The 6,000-nt window shown below is 48.2% G+C and overlaps 1 protein-coding gene across 3 annotated transcripts in view; it reads left to right on the top strand.

Annotated features, from left to right (window-relative positions):
• The first annotated feature begins 341 nt into the window (after positions 1–341).
• The window catches only part of RGS17 (regulator of G protein signaling 17), a 77,783-nt gene continuing 72,124 nt past the window's right edge, over positions 342–6,000 (top strand). The window contains exon 1 of one of the 3 annotated variants that reach the window (XM_027454379.3): positions 342–524. The gene's annotated coding sequence lies outside the window, so the exon portion shown is untranslated. Of the gene's footprint in view, positions 529–6,000 lie in introns of all 3 variants that reach the window. The other 2 variants (XM_027454378.3, XM_027454377.3) reach the window with 2 other exon arrangements.

Below are 6,000 nucleotides of genomic sequence, written 5' to 3'. Positions count from 1 at the left end.
CACCGCGGGGCTGCGGGGACCCCTGGGGGGGAGCGAGGGGGACTCACCGCGGCCCCCGCCGCCCTCGCAGCCCCGGGGACCCCCGCCGAGGAGCCCCGCGGAGGCGCGGCCGTGCCGGGGGTTGCACCGAGGGCTTCCCCGCGAGCATCCCCCGAGCATCCCCGCAGCCGGCGGGCGGCGGGGCCGTGCCGAGCCGTGCCGAGCCGTGTCGAGCCGAGCCGTGCCGTGACTCACCCGCCGGGGCCAAGCGGGGAAACTCCCGCTTCGGTGGCAGAGCGCATGTGCCGAGGCTCCCAGCCTCCGCTCCTCGCACCCTCCCCTCGCTGCCTCCCTGCCTCCCGCCCTTCCTCCCTGCTCTGCCTCCTTCCCTCCTTCCCTCCCCGCCCGCCCGCCCGCCGCCGTCTCCTCTCCCTGCCGGCTGGGTGCTGAAGTTGGGCGGATGGCAGCAGCCCAGCTCCGCTAGGACGAGCCGCCTCAGCCCTTCCCGGGATCGCTCAGCGCCAACCGCACGCAGCCGGGCGGGGGTGGGTAAGGCGCTCCGCTGGGGTTTCAGCCTGAACCGTGCGGAACGGCAGCAAAATGTCTGCTTCGGACTGATGCGCGGGGTGGGAGGGTGGAGGGGGGGGAGAAAAAAAAATAATGAAAAAATAAAAAATAAAGGGGAGGGGGGGAGGAAAAGAGGAGGGAGGTGAGAGGGGATGTGGATGGAGGGCGGTGGAGTGAGGCTGAAAATGGGGAGACCGGCTGTGTGTGTGTGTCAGTGTGTGTGTGTGTGTGTGTGTGTGTAACAACGGGCGGCTGCGGCGCCGAGGCTGCAAGGTGGTGTTTCTGTGTGTGTGTGTGTGTATATGTGTGTGTGTGTATGCGTGTGTGTATGTGCGTGTGTGTGTGTGTGCGCGGCTCCGTGCCCGCGATGCACAAAGGGGTGGGGAGAGGTGCCGCCGGGCTCTGCCCGCTCCCTCCCCCGCCGCCCCCCCGGTTGGTGCCCGGGGTGCCGTGGGGCATCCGCCGAGCCGGGCGATGCTGCCCAGCCCGGGGCGGGGACGTGGAAAATGGGGGGGGACACGGGAAGGGAGGGGGACCGTGCCGCCCCCGGGGAAGCCGGGGGCATGGGCTGGCGGTGTGACAGCCGCCGGCTCGCAGCTGAGGCAGCGCTCCTCCTGCCTCCCTTCCCTCCTGACCTTCCCCCGCGTATCGCGGCTCTGCTTGGCGGGCGGCGGGCAGCAATTAGCATTATTATCGCTATTACCGTTTTCATCCGAGGAGCCGGCGTAAGGTGCAGGCGAACATCCGAGTCGTTGCTCCGAAGCCGAGAGTTGCTTCCCGCTCCCCTGTTGCCCCCACCCCAAGCCCCCGGCTCGGCCGCCCCCACCGGGCCGGGGAGCCCCCGGGGGCCGCCCCCGCCGCGCTGCCCTGCGGCACCGCCAGCCTCCTGCCCTGGCCTCCTTCCCGGTATATGCCGGCGGGGGCGGCACGGCGGCGGGGGGAGCGAGTGGCGGGGCTGGGGCTGCTCCCGGTGGGACCCTCGCTCCCCCGGCCCCGGTCCTCGCACGGCGGCGCGGCCCCGGGCGGCGCGGGGCTTCCCTGAACCCGGGGAAATCCCGGCTGCTGCCGCTGCCGGTGCGGCGGGGGGATGCTGCAATCCCCGCCAGCCTCCCAAAGCCGCCGTGCGCTGCGGTTCCTCACCTCTCCCCGGGATGAACCCGCCCGCGGTTTTAAGCAGGCTGAGGTCGCCTCGCTTGCTCGGCTGTCAAGCCCGCGTTGCACAATTTATAGGTGCCTCGTGTTGATTCATCAGGGGACCCTACCCGCGCCGTCAGGCTTAGCATCGGCAGGGGTAAAATTTAGGATTTTCGGCATTCAGTTTCCTCATTTCCGTATGTGGATTTTCACCGATGTGTGTCTCAGGTTTGCAGCCAGATGCTTTTGCAAAATGGATGAAATCTCAAATACCCTGCTAGGTAAATGTAAGTAAGTTACATATCGTCTGGCACTAGTATTATGGGTAACAGGTGATAAATAGCTTTCAACAAATGTAATATACAAGCACTGCAAATTTGGGGAGTTGTATCAAGGAAGTTAATCCTTATTCAAATCAGTGGATGGTAGTGGCATCATCCTTACGTAAATCACTAGGGAATTTTCCCGTGGCCCAAGTCGTTTAAGCAAACAAATTATTTCACCGTTATAAAGACACGGTGTTACACACTGTTATCACTGTTATCAAATATGTATTTTCATTTGATTCCATACTTGGAATAAGCAAAGTCCTAACAAAAGACACATGTGCCCCACCCCAGTAAGTTTACGGCTTCAGAACTGCAGGCCATGATAGACACAAGTATTTACCTCCCTAAAATACGTGAGAGTCAGACATTGAAATGCCTTTGTTAATCAGGGCCTTAGATCCTTCTAAGTAGCCAAAATAGGAACATAATTTGATTAAAAGCATGCGATCAAAAGAATTGCTATAGTGAGTTGGACATCTAGTCCAATATCCTGGCTCTGACTGCAGTCATTAGCAGATGCTGAAGGGAGAAAAACGTAAGAAACAGGGCTGGTATACAGTGTTTTTTTCCCGGCATATCCTTTTAAGTTCAAGCAAGCCATAGTACAGGGATTTCTTAACCTGGAGTTTGCTTCCAGACCATCATGTGTAATAAGCCCCTGACTTTCTGTGCTCTCTTTTTTTAATCCATTTATACTTTGGTCTCAACCACATTCTGTGGCAATGAGTGCCACAATTTAATTATGATTTGTGTGAAAAAGTACTTCCTTTTGTTTGCTATGAACCTGCTGCCTGATAATTTCATTCAGTGTGTGACAAAGAGCGCACACTGTGCCTGCACAAGTTGCTAGCAGTGTCCTCTCACTCCAGAGCAGGTACAGCACTGGCAGTACAAGTCCCGTCATTTCATCTAACACTGAGTTAGGAGGTCTGCCTAGGAGTGTAAAGCCATATTAAGCTCTCAGTCTTCCTGTTGAAATCTACAGATAAGAATAGTCATTCTTTTTCTTGTTATTCAACACAGGTACTTGTGCACAAAAAATTGCTGTGAACCCATGAACTCATTTCAAAAAGGCTACTGAAAAGCTGTCTGCTGAAAATTAACTCTCTGCACTATTGATTTGAATCAAAGTCTGACTGACAGCTTGGCGAAAAAGAAATCCTGTCCTAATCCAGTTTTCTACTTATCCTGAGCAGAAGATAAAATGTTTTATTTTCAACTGCATTTTTTTTAAGAAGTATACTAAATACAAAATGGAAGCTACATATGTCTATGAACTCTACACATTTGTGTAACATCTCTGCTAATTAATTCACCTGCATAAAGCTCATTATAAGGAATGTGCATATTGAATGATGTGCGTGGTTGCATAAGTAAAGTTTAAATATCCCATAAAATCTAACTGATTTGGAAGGACTTGTGACATGAGGTCTTCTCCCCATGAGTGCTGCTGGGTTTGAATCATCCTTAAGAATCACTAGTATTGGTCAGATTAACATGTCAGAAAGCTTCCCCAATCTCACTGCTAGGCTCCCTTTGAGTTCATCGCAAGAGTAATAAAAGAATAAGAGCCCAGGGAGCTACAAAAGCACCACATGGACCCAAAGATCCAGAAGTTCCCACTGTTTGAAATCAGCTGCGGACACAACTTGGACCAGTATAATCCACAGCAACTGTGGGCCCATGGGGAACAGTAGAAACTCACGCTAGCTGAGAAGTCCTTCACAAAAGATAAAATATTGGCAACCTCAGATGCTGTAATCTTCACCAAACAAGTTCAACAAATTAAAAGAAGAGACTAACTGGTATGATTATGAAGACAGGATATAAGGGATGTCAGTCAGTCTCATACATAAGCCAGTCTCAAACTAAGTATGAGAATGGTTTTCCTCTTATATATGGCATATATGTATATGTATGTGTAGGTATACATATATGTGGCAAACATACAAATATAAACTTTCCATCATCAAAAATGCATGTGTGAAAAAAATATAATCCTACTACCTTTTAAATAAGATTAAACTTTTTTCTGCTTCTATAATGAGCAAATGAAACCACGTTCTTACTTGTATGCTTCATGTGCATGCCTTTTGGGTATGGGGAGATTCCTATGAGTACTTAGTAAGTGTACTAAATGAAACAGTGTTAGCTCTTACAGAGATGCTGGTCGCAGTTCCATTAGCTCCCTTATAACATCCCCATGATTTCAGGTATGGATTTATTTTGCACTTGTACCCAATGTCTCAACTTCAGCATTTTTGATGAAAAATATATCCTCACCATACTTGTAGTGCTTGTTCTGGGAATGTATAATGAGTTTTCTAAGAACATAAAATTAATGTGCTAATTAGCTTCAGTTAAAATTAGTTAAAAATGAAATCATTCAAGAAATTTAGCATTTCTATTGACCTCTTGTTTGTCCTAAGTAGTCTTTGTAATGAAATAATGCAATCAAACTTTCCATATTGTTAATTAAAAGCTTGTGCATAGGGTATAAAAACAAATGAATAGAATAAGTTGTAATTAAGTTTACCTATTCCTGGCTATAACTAATGGCTATAACCATACAGGCTGTAAGTAGGCTTGTGTGAGCAGCTTTGCTGGCTCCTGGGGGGCTACTGCACCCCCTGAAGGAACGGAGCCTTTCAGCTCAGCACCCTGGCAAGTCCCGGCTACAGCAGCACTGAGGCAGGGGGGCTGCATGCCGGTGTCATGCAGCCCCACTGGAAGTTTGCTGCTTCAGAGACCTCCTGTCTGAAAAAAAAATAATAATTGTGCCCCTACCTGAAGCTGGGTATCTGCTCTCAGAAGGTCTCCCTTGGCACAGTTGCTGCCTCTAATGTACACAAAGGAAGCAGCCATGCAGTGTAACTGTGGCAGGAACCTGTGGAAACACATAAAGCACACAAACCAATGAACTCAGGGTCTGCACTGCTGCTCCTGCCGAGCCACCATGAAACCTGGGCCATGGTTTAATGTGGGTCCTCCAAAGTAGGGGCTGGGTTCACATGCTTCAGCAGTTCTGCACTGCTCTGGTGATGCAAAATAGATGTAAACTCAATTTAAATGCTGTGCTTTGAATAATTTGTGCTGTTCTGGTATATTAATGAATTTGGGCTTAAATTTAAAAAAAAAAAAAAAAAAAAAAAAAAGTAATGCAAACTGATTTAATACTGAATCTATCATATCTTAATGTTTTGAGTGATAGTTTTGTCTTTGGGTTCCTTGTTTATAAAATATTAATGAAATGTTTCTTACCTTTCATACAATCACAATTTTCATAAATTATTTATTGTGTAATCAAATGGCAATAAGTTCTTAGAAACTGGTAGATTTCTAGCCAAAATGTATATGGGGAATTACAGGTAGGGAGATAGGCTAGAAATAAAAAAATAATAACATCTTAAATCTTAAAGCCAAGTATTACATATTGCACTTAAAGACACTCAGACATCTTCAACACTACGACTGCTCCGCATAATCCTTCTCCATACAAAAATACAAAATAACTAGCCTAGTTTCATCAGTGAGAAAGGGAGTAAATTAGTGAGTGATGCATTAACACAGCTATGCAGCTTCTGCTACCAAAGCAGCTTCATTTAAATAATCTTGGCTCTTATTCCAGTGATGCCAGCTCTGTGCTTGCTGAAATATGAGGGAGAGATCACAAGCTGGATGACTCTATATAGACCTAACTCTATATGTGCTGCCCATCAGAGAGTATAACTGAGAAAATGCTGCCTTTAAAGGCATCACTCTATCATGGCTTCCTGCTGTAAAAGTCAATTGAATATGTCACTTTGGTCTGTAATTTTAGTTCAGTGCAAGTCCAAGCAAGACTTGCTGATAGTCTGTTTTAGGAAGGTTGAATATGATTTGGGCTGTTTTGCTGTGTTATGTTTTACTATGTTATATTTTTCTGTGCTGTGGTGTGCTGTAACAATGTCTTCATTTATCAGTGACTCGTGATAGTTGCAGTAAAATAACC

This window comes from Anas platyrhynchos, chromosome 3 (genome assembly GCF_047663525.1).
Source record: "Anas platyrhynchos isolate ZD024472 breed Pekin duck chromosome 3, IASCAAS_PekinDuck_T2T, whole genome shotgun sequence".
NCBI lineage: Eukaryota > Metazoa > Chordata > Aves > Anseriformes > Anatidae > Anas > Anas platyrhynchos.
Note: the sequence above shows the minus strand (reverse complement) of the source record. Positions and strands in the feature narration are given on the sequence as shown.